Consider the following 17672-nt stretch of genomic DNA (forward strand, 5'->3'; position numbering starts at 1 on the left):
GTTCTGGGCCCAGCCCTGTTTGGTTTGCAGGACCAAATTCCCCTAGTCCTTCACTTACTTGGGTCCTGCGTTAATTTCATACTCCTCCTGGGCGTCTGCTCTCTGAGACTGCTTTCTCTGACATACCTAAAGTGATTTATCTTTAAAATGGCTTCAGTCCTAAGGAGGGAAGCCACTCCAAATGACTAAATCACATACCTTGAACTCTTAAGCTGCTCCTTCACAGCAAAGTGCTGGAGGCACATTGAAAAGTGCATTAATTAAAGTTCATGGTGACTCTGGTTCCCACTGGTCATCTCTTCTTCCCTTCCTCTGTTCTTCCTTCCTATTTTCTTTTTCTACCTACTATTCATGAAGGGCGAGGAGGATTTTTTTTTTCTACTTTTATAATCAGCTAAGTGCTCTTCGAAGGTATAGCATTTCAAAAATTGAATTTGGGGGAAAAAGACATGCTGTCAAAACCAAAAGAGGTGATATGCTCCATTATAAAATAAAATATTCAGAGTATCATTTATATGTTTAAATTATTCATTACAATGACAGAAAATTAAGATGATTATTTTTCCCCTGTGGTACATGTCATATTTCTCAAAACAGGTGGAAAATAGGACAGTCAGTCCTTTCTGTGTCATATTTAAATTGTTTCTTCTGTCAGTGGGTTTAGTGAAATTTGATTGGCAGTTGTACTAAGTCTAAGTACTTTCAAGAGAAGATTAATAAGAATTAGGAAAACCATCACTTATTGATGCTGTTCATAACTCCAGAGAGTCTTTAAGAAACTAAAACAAGATATGAGCTTTTTTTTTTTTTTTGGTGAAAAAATTTATATTTAGATTTAGCCAGCTGGACTCAGTTTAGATGATTCCAATTTTGTTGGCAACATCCAAAGCATCATAGTCAGGAGCCAGTCGAACATATGCCTTCTTCTCTCCATCAGGCCTGATCAAGGTGTTGACCTCGGCCACGTCAAGGTCGTAGAGCTTCTTCACAGCCTGTTTGATCTGGTGCTTATTGGCCTTGACATCCACAGTGAATACAAGCGTGTTGCTGTCTTCTATTTTCTTCATGGCTGACTCAGTAGTCAGGGGGAACTTGATGATGGCATAGTGATCAAGCCTGTTTCTCCTGGGGGCACTCTTTTGAGGATATTTGGGCTGCCTCCACAGATACAGTGTCTTGGGTCGTCAGAATGTAGGTGACGTGCAGATCTTCTTTTTTTTGTGACTGTGGACGCCTTTCAGCACCGCTTTCTTGGCCTTCAAAGCCTTTGCTTTTGCTTCGGCTTTGGGAGGGGCAGGGGCTTCCTTCTTAGCTTTCAGCGCCATCTTCGTAAAAGGGATATGAAGATATGGGCTTTTGTTTTTTTTTGTCATTTTACAGTATTGCATTTGTGTTCATTTAATGTTGATTTCCACTCACCTCCTTGAAGTCTGTCATTGGTTCCTCATAAGCTTCAAGAATAACATGTAACTCTGACCAAGGCATGTAAAGTTATAATGACTCACCTATTTATTGATTTATTCATTTACTAAATATTTATTGAGCACCTATTATATGTCATGGTCTTTACTAATTGCATTGCCCATTTGGTTTTTGCTTAGCTTTTAAGCTTTTCTCCTACCATGTTCCCAGTCACACTCTTCATGACAGCCATCCAAGGATCTACTTGCAATCCTCAAAACATGCTCAGGTTAATCATACTTTCACATCTTCCCTCTCCTGTTTCTATGCTGAGAATGGCTTTTACCTCTCATTTGTCTAACTTAATAGTTCCAATAAAATAGCTGATTTTTTTTAAAGATTTTATTTATTTGACAGAGAGAGAGAGACAGCCAGAGAGGGAACACAAGCAGGGGGAGTGGGAGAGGGAGAAGCAGGCTTCCCACAGAGCAGGGAGCCCGATGCAGGGCTCGATGCTGGGCTCAACCCCAGGACCCCGGGATCATGACCTGAGCCGAAGGCAGACACTTAACGACTGAGCCACCTAGGCACCCCAAAATAGCTGACTTTTAAAATCACCTAGGAAGTTTCAAAAGTACATATTCCAGGTACCCAACCTCAAGGATTTGGATTCAGTAGATCCATAGTGATACCTTTAAATCTTATATTTGTAAAAGAGTCACAAGAGATAGAGATAATCAGGGTGATTTTGAAACACTTGACCAATTAATGTCACTTTAGACTTTAAGGATCAAATTAGGTACCATCTCCCATTAACATTAGTTGACCTCATAATTTTACATAAGTGGTCCTATTATGTCTTCAGTAACAGCACTCACACTACACAAACTGTACTCAGAGTATTCATATTTTAGGTTTTTTTTTCTTCCAGACAGAAAGTTGCTAGTGAGCAAGTTGTGTATCCTCTTCACTCTATCCTGAGTGCAGAAGCCCAGATCAATCGTTGTTCAATAAATGAATGAGTTTAAATCAATATTCCTTATTTACATTGGAATACCCTGAAAATAGTGAGGACTTTTAAGTCTACACAAATATTACTGACTGGGCATAGTAGTATGATGCCCCTCAAGATGTAAAATTATGAACAAGTCAATTAATCATTTATCGTTACTATATTATAAATATACTTTATGAGGATGATTAGATTACAGAGAAGAAATTTATATCATACCTCTGTTATTTAATTTCCAGATGAATCTTAATATTTTAAAGATATTATCTTTCACTCCAAGCTATGAATATTTTTTCTGAAAGTGTGATCCATAGGCCACCTGCTTAGAATTACTTAAGGCTGATATTAAAATTCAAGTCACAGCCTAAGAGACTAATGTAACATACATGACTGACAATGAAATGGCAAGCAGACTATATAAAGAATTATAAATCAATAAGAAAAAGGCAAACAACCCAAGACCAATGGTTATAAGGGAAATTCCCATTAAAAACCATGAGACATTAGTTCACACATTTAAATAAAAAAATCAAAATATCCAGCAATTTCAAGTGTTGGGAGATGATGTGGACCTCCTGGAACAGCTGTACACTTTGGGTGAGTAGGAATGTAATGTGTCACAATCACTGAGAGAAGAATTTGGCAAAATCTAGGATACTTGAATATGTTCCTATCCCACAACTCAGCATTTCCACTCCTTGACAAAATTTTGCAAATGTAAGCAGGAACATATAAATAAAGTATTTATAACAGGGCTTATTATAATGGCACATTTTGAAATACTATCAATACTGAAATGGATAAGCCATTTGAAATATATTATGCAAGATGGGACACTTTAATTAAAATAGTTAAACAAATTAACTAATGTCATCCATGTCAATGTGTATAAACTTCACAAGCATAATATTGAATAAACAAAGCCAAATTGCAAAAAAACAACTTACTCTAAGATATAATAAGTAAAAATGATGACTCTGTGCAGAGGAGACATGAGACTACTTTCCAACACTACATATGATGGAATGTTAAACTGATTTTAATTCTATGTATACTTAATTACATGTATATAGGCCAACTAATTTTTGTGACACCTCCAAGTCATCCATCCTGTGTTTCAGCAGTATCACAGGAAGCTGTTTTATGAAGAATCTGTGTTTTTTGTTCTCTGCCAGTTTTATTATGAAAAGTATGATTCTCCATGCCAGGAAACTTTCATTATGACAGTTTTCATCCTTGGAACACCTAAGTTGTTCAAGAAAATTAAAACCAAAATATTGAGTCAAATCATTCACAGAAAAAATAAAGAAAAATATAACTTATGTGGAAGGACTAGATGTTTTCTTCTTTTTCAGAAGTTTACTATTTATTTTTATTTCTGTAAAAGCTAGAGATAAAATTTGTGATTATTCTTCCTTTAGTGTTTGTGTTTTTAAATTAATATCAGTGAGAATACAATGTTTCCAGACATCTTTGTGACTTTATTAATCTTTGTGTTCCAGTAAATAAGGCCACCAATTCTTTATAGCAACTAGCATGAAAACATGAAGTTTAATTCTTCAATGCCTTGAATCTTGGCTGGCTTTGTGACATCTTTAAACAATAAAATGTACTGGAAATTCTGTTGTGTGAATTCAGAAGCTATGGCCTCAAGAGGCTTTCCAGTATTTGCCTTTACTCTGTCAAATTGCTACTCCAAGACCATTATATAAGAAAGGTGGTCTGGCCCACTGAAAAGTACGAGACAACTTGGAGAACTATGTTGTCACAAAAGGGACATAGCACCAACTTTCAGAGAGGTGAGTGAGACCATATGGTACCTTATGGCTAAGGGTAACAAAATAGGCCATCTTCAAACAAGCCACTTTGGCATTTTGATTATTTTGAACTATGGGCATTTGATGAACAGCAAACACAGGGAGAGGCTTTCTAGGAACTTCCCTTATTTGCCTAAAAACAGATCCTCCAAAAGAAGATCAATTGTCATAAATTCCCTCCCTGAGAGTTTTACCAACCAGGAAAGATAGTCTCTTATTATAGGAAAAAAGACCAAAGTCTACACCACACCCAGACGACGGTCACAAACTATCATATCTCTCATCTGTTCTTTTAAGGGCCCCTGCATAGTCATTTACTCTCCCCTAGGAGGTGTAGATCTTTTTTCCCCCTGTTTAAGTCTGAACTCTTAAGACGCTTCTTTGAATTACTCATTTTTCCCTGTTATCTCCCATGTATATATGATGCACACATGTTAATAAAATTGTATTTTTCCTTGTTAATCTTTTATTATTCTCTTTTATTACCAAGTCCTCAGCAAGAACTCAGAGGGGTAAAAGAAAACTTATTTTCCTTCCAAATAGCCCAGTCTGTCCTCTAGAAGACTTAAAGGTTGCCAAGTAAAACAGCGGGAAATCACCTGCCAACCTATAGGATGAGGTGAAATGATAAATATTTGTGGTTTAAACCACTGAGTCGTGGTGTGGTTTGTTTTGTACCAATAGTTAACAGAAACCAGTACTTAAAAGTTGGGAGCTATTATAACATAACCTTAAAATAACTGTGCCTTGAAGCTGGGTGGCAGGTACAACTTAGAAAAGCTGTGAGAAATCTATAAGCAAAGACAGGCAAAACGGCAAAGGACCTGTTGTAGGTTAGAGAAAGGACAATCAATGTGATGTAGCAGTGAAACAATTAACACAAATATTCAAAGTGGAAAATATATGTAACAAACAGGAACAGATTAAGGATATTCATAGGCAGAATACTGAGAGTGCAGATTGGTTTTATTTGCTGAGAATGATAAGGTATTGGAAGAAAAGATGAGCTAAAGAAGGAAATGATTTGCAATTAGAATTTAGAAAAATATAGACGGTCCAGAGCATGTTGTGTTAGAAGTATCAGTAAAAAGTCTTCAACATAAAATGAGCCCAGGGGACAAAGATCTAATCAAGGCTGTGGCAATATGATTTTTGTTAAGTCCTCTGAGAGATTTAAATTGGTGCCTCATTTTCCATCTCTGTTTGCCAGAAGGGTCTCTAAGAATCTTGAGGGCGTTGTCCCTGCCTAGCTTCATATGCTTGAACATGGGCTAACCTTGTGACTTGCTTTGACCAATAGAAAATGATTCCTAAGCCTAGGCCTTGAGAGTGTTTCAGTGGCCACTTTGAGCTGCACTGAGAATACCATTTCAGAAGTTAGTCAAGAATACTGTAGGATGGAAGGCTACATGCAGAAGAACTAAGATACCTCAACTAAAAGTCAGTACTGACTGCCTGAAAAGGCCTTCTTGCATATTCCAGTCCCAGGTAACTCTCCATCTGAATAAAGTGGCATACATGGGTCTAGGTGAAATATCAGAAGAACCACCAGCCCATTTACAGATTACTGAAAAATAATGAAACGCCTTTTTTTTGGATATGCAACTGAGGGTTAGAAGGGTTTGTTAGGCAGCAATAGTGATAGTCTGATGTGATCTTCATTCCAAAACCCAGTGCTAATGATTACAAATGTAGATGCTAATAAATTAACACAAAAGGCAATCTCCAGAGTAGAGTCAAACATTTCTCCAAAATCAAGGTTCTTAATGTCAAATTATACCTAAGTGACTAATAAATGCAAAGTATTTTATATTACTAAATGTACTATGAACAAAAATCAGCTTTTTGAAAGTATCATTTATTTACTTTATTGCGCATTTGGATTTATCTGACCACTCCTTAAGATTTAAATAACCACGAAGGACAGAAAACATGTCAAACTTCTACTAGATTTTTCTGCTACTTCTTTGTATTCCTAGCTATTATTTTCCATATATTTGATAACTTTTTGAGGGAATAATGGTTCTTTACTACACTCTTTTAATCTTGATTGTATACCCATTATTATAAAGTAACTCTTTGTCTGATTTAATGCCTTTGGCTTTGACTTTGATTGCATTCGTGTTTGTAAGGCAAAGAAATCACACCTTAACCAAATTACACTTGAAGCCTCCCTAAGTTGGTCATACATCCCATATACATAATTTTATTTTGTACATAAAATAAGCACAGTAATTCTTATGCAGCTTGATAAACACTAGTCTGAGAAAGGAACTATTTATCTCTGCAGATGTTCAAGTAATCAAACCATTCTGCATTTAGAACAACGCTCAAATGGCAAAGGAGTGTAAGGATGGATAGAGAACTTCAAAATATTTCTGTCTACCTGCTGGGTTAATTCTATGCTTTAGTGTTAATTCTCTATAATTTTTTTTAAATCAGTAATTTTTGTAGTACAATAATGGAGTACATATTATGGGAGGGTAGCTTTTAAAGACATCTCCTGAGTTAAATGCTCTTATGATAAAACTATTGAATTGTGATCCCTACATTCTTTTGGTAGCTTTTCCCTGTTGTGTTTTTGTCCAACTTTTTAAGAGAGCTTTAAGAATTTTCATAAAAAAATTATACATATTTAAGGTATAAACTTTGACACATCTTGGTATATGTATACACTTATGAAGGGATCACCACCATCAAAATAATTTACATATCACCCCAAAAAGTTTGCCCGTGATCCCCTGTAATTACTCCATCACACCTGTCACCCTCTCTCCCAGCCCTGGCATAGCGAGGCAACCACTGATCTGCCTTCTGTCAGCTTAGATTAGTTTACATTTTCTAGAGTTTTATATAAATAAACTGTTACAGTACATAATTTTGTCTGGCATTTATTCATTCAACATAATTATGTAAATGATTGTTCTTTCATAATTTTCACCAGTTTCACTGAGAAGTAGGTCCATGGAGCCCCTCACATTGTCAACCAGTTGAACTCCTTCCTTTATTTCTTAAAGCATGGTTTCCTTTAGTTTTTTGAACATATTTATAATAGTTGCTTTGAAGATTTTGTCTGCTTAAGTAGACACCTGGCTCTCTCACAGACTGTTTCTGTTACTTGCTTTTTTTTTTTTTTTTTTTTTTTTTTTTTTGGTATGGATCACACTTTCCTGTTTCTTTGCATGTCTCACAACATTTTACTGAAAACTGGCCATTTAGAGAATATATGGTAGTAACTCTGGGAGCTCATCACCCCTGTTCAGGACTTTCTTACTATTGTTTGTTTATTTGGTTAGTGATTTGGATCAACTATTTTTGTGAAGTCTGTTGCCCTGCAGCATGAAACCTCTGATGTCACACCCTAGAGGGTGCAGGGCTTGGCCATATCATCCACAAATGACAGATTTTCAGCAGAGCTCTCCTTGACTCTTCTGTTCTTCCTTTTAAGCTGTTGGCCTTGCTTGGTATTACACCCAGCTGTTAGGCTCCACTAATTGCTGGCTGATTGCTCTATTCTTGGTAAGGCCCTGGGGTATAAATTGCTCCACAGTCTGATCCAATTAACAGGTCCCTTTGCAGGGGTGGGGGTGGTAATTTCTGAAGTCAGTCTTTGAGGTTTGTTCTGAAACTAGCAGGGATATTTTTAGCTGTTTCTTCCCCTGGTTCCTTCTGATAAACTAACTGGCCTGTATTTTACCTTGTTGTTCTTTTAGAGCTACCAGCCTCTTAATTGCTTGCTTTCCAAACTCCCATTGTTTTTAAGAGTGCCTTTTTAGGCTTTAAATTTCCCACACTCTACTGACGTTTGTTCACCTGAGGAGTGTTTTGAAGCTATCTGGTCTTATGGCCTGCCTCTCTCCATTGGCAAAAGTTCAGTCATTTCCAAAGGTATGGGAGAGAGGACAGTGGGCCACTTGTCTTGAAGTGACTCCTTTGCTTTATGAACAAAGTGCTGGGTAAGGAGCGTAGCCTCTGATTTTCTTGTCTGGCCAGCATGAAACCTCTGCCCCATGAATAAGCCGAGGCAAAGATTGTATTTGTTAATATATGCCCTGCCTAAGTAAAGCCTCTACCCAATGAGTGAAAGCTCAATGAGGAAGGGAGTCCTCTACCTCTTGACTGGATTTGTTTGGAATTTAGCCTCTGTAAGACAAAACTTGGGAGGATGAGAAATACAGTCTTCTCTTTCTGGGGAGATACTAGAGTATCTTATGCAGATATGGGGCAAGATAAAGCCCCATTATCTTGGCCACACCTGACCAGAGTGGAGCTTCCGTCATATTGAGGGAAAGAGGGAGCAGCTTGTGGGTTAATTGTCATAGTCACTCTATTCTTACTGGCATTTAGTAGATTTTATTAAGTAAAGATTTCTTCACTTGTTGTATATCCTTAGGACAGTTTCCAGTGACTTTAAAGGACTGGGTTTTGTTATTTGGTTTTATTTTTATTTTTTAAATATTTTTTGTTCTGTCTTTATTTATTTATTTACCAGTATAATTAACATACAATGTCATATTAGTTTCAGGTGTATAATATAGGGATTCAGCAATTCCATACACTACTCAGTGCTCATCATGATAAGCATACTCTTAATCCCCTTCACCTATTTCACCCATCCCCCACCTACCTCCCCCTGGTTTCTTTTACCATACACAAAAATAGACTCATAATGAATTACAGACCTAAATGTGAGATCTGAAACCATGAAAATCCTGTAAGAGTAGCGGTAATTTCTCTGACATTGGCCATAGCAACATTTTTCTAAATATGTCTTTTTAGAAAAATGTTTGCTGTTATGGTTATTTCACTGAAGAGCAGGTTCAAGGAGCTCCTCAGATTGTCATTCTGGGAGCCCTATTTCCAGTGTTTGACTATTACACAGAAAGCTGAAAACTGTTAAGAATATTATTGTAAAACTCATTTGTGTGGGCATATGCATCCTCTATACCCCCACTTGGATAAATATCTAAAAGTTAAACTTTTTTTTTTTAAGGTTTATTTATTTGAAACAGTGAGGGGAGGGGCAGAGGGCGAGAATCTTTAAGCAGACTCCTTGCTGAGCACAGAGCTCTGTGCAGGACTCAGTTTCATGAACCATGAGATCATGACCTGAGCCAAAACCAAGTCAGTAACTTTGACTGAGCCACCCAAGTGCTCCAGGTGTGTGGTTAACTTTCCAAGAAACTGTCAAACTGTTTTCCAAGATATTTGCATCATTTTATATTCTCATCAGAAGGGTATAAATGTTCTAGCTACTGCACAGTATCTCCCATACTTGGTATGGTAAGTAATTTTAATTTTAGACTTTCTAATAGATTTGTAGTGGTATTTCATTGTGGCTTTAATTTGAATTTCCCTAATGACTCCTGATATTGAGCATTTTTTTCATGTACTTAATACTTATCATCTGTACATTTTTGGCAAAGTGTCTCTCCAAAACTTTTGTCTATTTTTGTAATTGGGTGTTTGTTTTTTTATTAAAAATTTTAGAGTTCAGGTTGTGCTTTTTGTTCTTGTGTATTTTCATGTTTGATTGCTTTGCAGTGTGAATTCTTGCATATTGCATGTAGTTCCAAATTTTATTTCATTTTAATTAAAACTTTTTTTAAATTGTTGAGTTAGCTATTTACTAACAAGGGAAACAATAAACAAAAGTGTGTGTGAAATCCAGGTATAGATATTTGTAGAAAATTATGTGTGATGAAAAGTAAATTTCCCCTGTCCTTCTTAACCCTCTGCATTCTCAGGCTTTCTTGTAAGAAAGCAATCATTTTATTTCCAAGTTTATTTATTCTGAGAAGTGCCTTCATACCTGCAGATGATAGATTTAGATATTGCTTTCTTTTTATTGACTTATCTTTCATTTATGAACTTATCTATTCACTCTCTGCCAGGCTAGTTGAGAATTTAGCTAACTTATAAAGCACATTTACAAATACTGAAAATAAACACTTTTGTGTTTATTTTTATGTTTATTATTATGTGTTTAATTGACAAAGTTATAATGTAAGATACTTAACTCCTATTTCTCAATTTCTCAAATTTTTATAGTATTTATTTACTTAATGGAAGTTTTCCATTCCTAGACTTCTGTCAATTTTACCTTTAAAATTGTGTTAATATTGATAATACATTTAACTTCTGCCAAAATAGACAGATGGATCCTCCTGTCCTGTGTTCCATCAACTTCTCAAAATAATGTACTTTCTAGTTTGCATCAACTAAAAATGGTGACTTTTCTGTATAGTTATTTGTAGTAGGGTTGGATATTTCTGACTGCCTTTCTTCTCTCTTACTGGGAAAACAATCAACCAATTAATCAATCATAGACATTGTTTATTCTTCCAGTTTCTTAGTAACTTTTTCTGTTGTTTGAGACACATTTTTGAAGAAATCCTTCTTGGAACTTTCTTGAAGGCAATTATTTTTCCCATCATGTGACCAGTTACTTTACAAAATGCAATCTCTTTCCCTACTGTTTCATTGAGTTTTATGCTGTTTCTCGAATTCAAGATCTTCCTCTTTCTTGATTCACTTACTTAACTTGAGTAATTCATCAAATTAAAAAAAAAAGGTGAATGGGAGCTATAGTAATACACATTATTTTGCTTATGAATAAAAAATAATCTAACAAACTGGCTAAATCATAAAAGGAGATTTACTGGTTTAGGAAACACCTAGGAATACAATAGTTGTATTCAAGTTCTTAATAATGTCATCACAGCTCTGTCTCTCTCCATGTCTTAATTTTACTTTCATGTTTGACTTCTTTAAAACAGTCTGTCTTTTCATAAAGGCTCTTGAAATATCTGGACTTCTATTTGTCTAAGCTTAAGTCCAGAGAAAGAATTTTTGTACATTAGTAACCATACCACTACATAAAGTTACCAAACATGCTTGTCGTGGGTGAAAGGGGTCAAGTACAGATTTCCAATTCAGTCAGCTTGGCCAAATGGGAAGGATGTGTTGAGTGCTTCATGACAGGCTTATCCCCCCTCATGGAGTTAGGAATTGTGCATAGAATCACCCAAATTATTTGAATGGATTCTGGAGTAGTTCCCAAATGAAAATCTCTGTCTTAACTTTAGAGAAAGAGGGAATGAATGTTGAGAATACAATAAATTCCCTCCTCAAGGGGTATATGGCTGTATTTTCAGTTTTGCTATGGTAATAAACATCCCCAAACCTCAGTGATTTACAATAGCACTTATTTATTTCTGGCTCATGTTGCATGAGGGCTGTGGATCAGCTTCAGCTCTGTTTGATTCAGCATGGCTCAGTGTGGCTCAGGAGCTCAGCATGGCTCAATTTCTTCTCACCCCCAGTCCCATGCTGACAGAATAGCCCCTGTCTAGGATGCACATTCTCACAGCAGAAGGCAGGGATGCAGGGTCATGTCAAACCAAATCATACAACAACATTTAAAGCTTCCAAATCAGATCTGGCAAATACCATATCCATTCACATCCCAATTGCCAAAGCATGTCACCTGGTCAAAATCTGTTGTCAGTGCCATGACAGCATATGCACAGGCAAATCACAGGTCAATTGACAGAGATGTATAATCCTATTACTATGAGGGAGTGAATATTTTTCAGTAATTATACAATGTACTACAAGAGTATGGAATTCTAGATTAAAAATTATTTTTCTCCAAATTTTGAAGGTGTTTTATTTTTTTGGCATCAGTTTTATTGATGAAAAATGCAGGGTTGATCTGATTATAATTAATTTACAGCTTATTTTATTCCCTTTAGAAGTTGTCAGGATGTACCCTATTGGTTTAGTGAAATTTCCATTTACTGCCTTATCAGATTTTTTGTTTAGCTTCGGGCATTTAAATCTAAACATTTTTTTTGTTTTCTTTTATAATATGTATATCCTTCTTTTTGTTATTCTTTCATTTGTATCTTTGCTAATTTAGAAGGAGTATAGTCTATACGTTGTTTTTTCTATGAGTGATTACATCTATATCTTTAGATTGTATTGTCTAAACTTACATTTTTGGTTGTGAGCTTTAGAAATTAAATAATATCCTTTGATTCCCTGCTGTGAAACATGAAGGGCTATTGTACCCTTCCCTGTCTGGCCAAGTCTTCCAATATTTTGCATACTTTATGATATTTTTCCTTCCTATTATTTTTCAGTGTATTGGTTTTTATTTCTAAAATTAAAGTACTTTCATTCTTTTTTGCAGCCAGTTGCTATAATCATTAGGATTTAATGATATGTTTACCTGGACACAGAACTCTCTCCTAGTCATTTTATTCTTTGGCCTTTTGATTCATGTGTGTTTAGTTTTGATTTATTATTTATTTGACTGAACAGCATCTTCAAATAGACTTTGGTGGAGATACTATCTTTTTAAAAAATTCTTGTATATGTCAAAATGCCTTTTGCCTTTCTTTTTATGTGGATGCTGCTCTTGTTTAGAACATACATCTAGGATTCTTCCCTGAACATTCTTTAGATACTGATTCTCAGTTCTCAGCATTTGCCTGTTGTGCTGGAATGGTCTGGATTCAAAATGACAATTATATTTTTCATGTTTGGTACACATACCAATTTATGTCTTATTCTCTGATGTTCTTATTTCACATTTCTTGACATATGATAAACTCTCCATCCATGTCGTCAAGACACATTGCAGTAAACAGCTCTTTCTATGCTTTCTATTCTATATGTTCTAGTAGCTTTGTCGAGGTACTTTCCATTTGATTCTTCTTTATATCTGTTCCTTCTCCTTTTAGTATGTTTTAATTCTGGCAAAATCTTGCCAGGAGTTAATCTTTCCTTTTAAAGTGTTAATCTTCCACATGATTGAAAAATCAATCTTACTTGCTTCTGCTAATTTCATAGGGATTATATTTCCTCCAGAGACCACAGAGATATACCATGGTAACTCAGAGTTACATGGGATGGGATCTTAGGAAACACATAGACACAATCCTCATTTTATAAATAAGACCAGAAAGACGTCAGAGTGAAGAAATTATTTACATGTGGTCTCACAGTCTAACACCTTCTACCTGAGCTCTTACTACAAAGACAGAAAATCCAGATTACCAATTAATGAGGAAAGGAGGTAAGTGGTTCTTTATTATTCCCTTTTCTTTGTTCTCTGTCTTCAATCATCAGCATTTTGTATATTTTTAGTTTATTGGGAAGCATGACATGATGGCCATTTCACATATACCTTGTTTTTGAAAGAACCACATGGATCTTATATAATAATTATATCAAATTCTATTTCCTCAAATCTTTTCCACGTAATACAATTTACCCTAAATGAATATTTTTAAGAGTTTCCCAAAATTCGTTATCCCCCACAATGGAAAATATAATCTAAATTATATCAAAAAGCGAGGAAACTTAGATGACTCAGGCTGAATTTCTCCATCATATTCTACACAATTGGCTTTCTAGTCTATCTCTGAAATTTATAAACAGATTAAAAATGGAGAAAGACATGGTTTGGGAAAATGCTTTGTCTCTTACTGAAGAATTTTGGGCATATATGTGCCAATTCAGTCTCATCAGAAGGAAATTAGTCATATAAGATTCCATTAGGAGATTCAGTTTTTTAAACATTTTCTTTGGAATTAGGACTGGGAACCCTTTCTCATTCTTTAGTTTATGGATGCAGACAATCTGACACATTAAAAAATTATCCTGAAAGTGTTTCTTTTTTCTGTGTTTATTAGGCAACTGTCCATTAGCTCACTTTAGTGGTCATTCTGAATAAATCTTTTCACAGCAACAAGAAAGGAAATGGAGTATAGATATGGCATATCTTTTGTAACTCAACATCACAAAACATATATATTCCTCCAAACACATGTTAAAAAATGTCAATAATAGAAAATTCAGTAAATGGAATTATATATTATTAGGTTTTACTTTTTCTTCTAGAGTACATGTATTAAAACTGAAGCTTATAAGAAAGCACCCAAACTTATTTTTCTTTTTCTTTTTTTTTTTTTTTTTGGTTTCTTTTACTTTTAAAAACAAGTATTGGCTTAGATATTTGGCTTACTCTCAAACATGTCCCTCTTAAAAAATGACTCTATAACATTACTTCATTTTCTTTGGTGGAGAAAATACTGTTTTACTGGAGAAGATGATTTGATTCTTATGATTGTTGGAAAATAAATTTGAATTATATTTGAAGATACTTTGGACTATTTCAAAAATATTTTAACATCATTCTAAGCTTCTTATTTAAGTGGTTATGGTGATTTACAGAATAAACATCCACTCAACTATGTTTCAAGAACATTATTTATCCATTCTCCCAAACATTATACATCAAAATTTCCTATGCACTCATGTATTTACCACAGTCTTGGTGGTAACACACAAAACATTGCTGTTGCCAAGATTTTGGATTAATGACTATGTTTACCTTCACAGTAATGGAAAATATTAAACAATGCAAAATTTTAAACTTGGAGGTCTGACTAATGCTACAGAACTAGTCGAAATTTGCTTAACTCAAGCAGTGTGTCTGAAAAGTATGAATAACAACTGAGTTTTGTTCTTTGCTAGTCAGTGTCAGTAAACATATTTTGCACCAGCATGACTATTTTTATTTTTCTTTGTGTACATTAATTCTATATTTTTTTGGGGTATAGAATACAAAATAAAATATTTCTTTAGATATTATCAAAATTTGGGCATGTATAAGCAGTGGAGCGGGGGAGAGGATGTTGAGTTTGTGCAGTATCTAAAAAGAAAATATGCCCTACTATCATTGGCTTGCCTGAGGGCAGGCTGTTATGACAGTGAGCAATGTCCAAAGGGATGAAAGTTAAGACCTGGTCTAAATAGGTTTTGGTACATGAAAAAAGTATTTATCAGTCAGTATTAGTTGGTTTTCAGATTTGAGCTAATACTCAAAAGTCAGTGGTGGTTTTTTAAGAAAGAACCCTCTGGATAATGGAAAATAGGACTCAGTTGCTGGCAGTGATAGTTTTTTTCTGGTTAAGGAATTTTAAGACATATTATTGAAGGATTGGGTAAAAAAAAAAGATGAAGAAAAAAAGTAGTCACATAGATGTGTCCACTCTGTTGGTGATAGAAGGAAGGAGAGGGAAGAAGAGTGAGAGAGGATATGGGGGTTAAGCGGAAAGCTAAATGGGAAACTCCATAGGTAACTAGAACTTACCCAAGATGTTGGTTTCATTGAAGAAAGCCTAATTCTAGGCCATATCCTCTGGTTGAACAGAGGCTCCTAATTTCCTTTTGTCCTGCTCAGAATTGACCCAAGAACTAAGAAAGACTAATCAAGTAAGGACTGATTTGAACAATTCCAATTCATGATGTACCCAGGAAGTCAAGGGGAAAAATCAATATGAATATCTATTCTATCTACTCTTGTGCTGTCTCATTAGGGGCAGGGATATGATGATTTATGACTTATAATACAGCTATAATCTATTTCATAGACAATGTGTATGTAGGTTTGGTAGGATTTAGTGAATTGTGAGAGAATTAATTTTCTAAAGTTTGCATATAAACCCTCCTTTAAAAAATAGATTCTGCAGGGAAGAAATCTTTGTTACAAAGTACCAGGGTTTTTGTTTGTTTTTTTGGTTAGTATCTCTCAGGTCTTTATGTGGGCATGCGCACCCCCATTACTAAGCGTAATCTTCATGAAAGCCTGCCTTTTTCAGCATGGCATACTCAACACCAAGAACCAGTTCAGAGAAAGACCTCAAGAATGAAATGTTGAATCAACAATATCCATTACATGCTCAGAATGACTTAGAGTAATGGGATTTCTTGGCATTGGTCAAATGCAAGAGCCTATGTTAAAATTTATGGTTGTACTACTCTCTTGGATATGTGTAGGTGCCCACCTCTACCAGCCCCCATGATTTTAGTACAGTACTTACTATAAAGTATTTCTTAAGGCTTTACAAATTTGTATTTTGCTCTCAAATTCCTTCTCTCACTCACTTATATGCTCTAAGGCCTAAATAAATTCAAAACAAAGTGTATTTGGGCACAAAATGATTTTCTCATTTCTGTATTCATTATTCTTGTTCACAAATAGACAAGTAGATAGAAACTACCAGCTTCCCACATTGGGGATATATTCTTTTCTTCATCTCAAAAATGGAGTATTCATTAGTCTTATAATAAATATGCCTTGTGCTGGGAAAAGGTCTAAGTTCTGGGAACTTCAAGAATAATTAAGACCCAGTTTCTTCACTCAAAGAACCTGCAGTCCAGCAGGCAAGACAGAATTTTAAAGAGCAAACAATAATATAGTCAGATAAGAACTAGACTAGAGGGTTTAAAAAAGCGTTCGGAAAGAACTGATTAATTCTATCACCTAAAGTGTGATACGTCTCCCACGCCTTCATAAATTTCCATTTTGTGACTTGGTCATTTGTGATCAAAGACTCTATTAGTAACAATGAAATACAGAAGAAAAAAATGTGTTTACTATGCAAACAATACTTGTTTGATTTTCTTTAGCAAGTTCTAGGTAAGTTATAATACATTTAAACAAGCAGTTAACTTCACTTTCCTTATTTCTTTAAGAAATCACTTAAAGATGATTATCAGGCCTGAAGTGGAAGATGATAATCCATATGATGCTGAGCTCCTATTATAATTACTACACAATATGTATGAAGCCATTAGACATGAAAATATTGAAATTCTCAGGACAATGTCTGTAATAAACGTGTACTACCCACTTTGTTAAGAGAAACACTAATTACCTATTCTTCTGGCTTCAGTAGAGTTTCATTCTGCTACCCAGGCATAAAAATATTGACACAACACTTCTGGGTCTTGCCTGTACCCTTTACCTGTCCATACCACAGAAAGATCAATAACTTACCTAGCTGGTGGAATTCATAAAAGGAGTGCTAAGAATGCATTACTCATGGCTCTCACTCTCTCTTTCATTCTCTGAACCCATCTCTTGAACTAGTGTCTGTTAAGAAGCTTAAGACCTCTCTATTTCCACCTTCCATGCAAGAAGCAACAGGACAAGATCTAATTGTATAAAGCTGTAGTTGTATGATTTCTTTGCCTGACATAAATTTATGGAATATGTTATAGGAAAACAAATTTGGCCTTAGGTCTAATCTGTGGTTTCATACCCCAATCCAGCTTTGCCAGTTATCTCTGTACTACTCCTGTGTCTCTATTATAATTGATTCTGAATTCAGAAGAGAGTAAGTTATGGTTTATCATCTAAACACCAATGCATTTTTATGTGAAAACAAACAAACATGTTGAATACTGCAGTGGATACAGAGTCAAATATTGGCCTTCTCAAGAATTTATGATCTAAATAGGAATGAGATTATTACCCAAGGTTATTGCCCAAATAGTTGCAACATTAGGCCAAAAGTTTCAAAGAACTTAGATTACAGTTGTGACAGAGACTTCGAGTTGCCTGCTCCAATTTACGATGTCCA

The 17672-nt window shown here is 35.2% G+C and overlaps 1 pseudogene; it reads right to left on the reverse strand.

Annotated features, from left to right (window-relative positions):
- Positions 1 to 833: 833 nt before the first annotated feature.
- LOC114211068 (large ribosomal subunit protein uL23 pseudogene) lies at positions 834 to 1325 on the reverse strand (annotated as a pseudogene).
- Between the last annotated feature and the right edge of the window lie 16347 nt (positions 1326 to 17672).

The sequence above is a fragment of the Eumetopias jubatus genome, unplaced genomic scaffold (genome assembly GCF_037043125.1).
Source record: "Eumetopias jubatus isolate StellerSeaLion01/CBP00866 unplaced genomic scaffold, mEumJub1_p1.0 scaffold_8, whole genome shotgun sequence".
Lineage (NCBI taxonomy): Eukaryota > Metazoa > Chordata > Mammalia > Carnivora > Otariidae > Eumetopias > Eumetopias jubatus.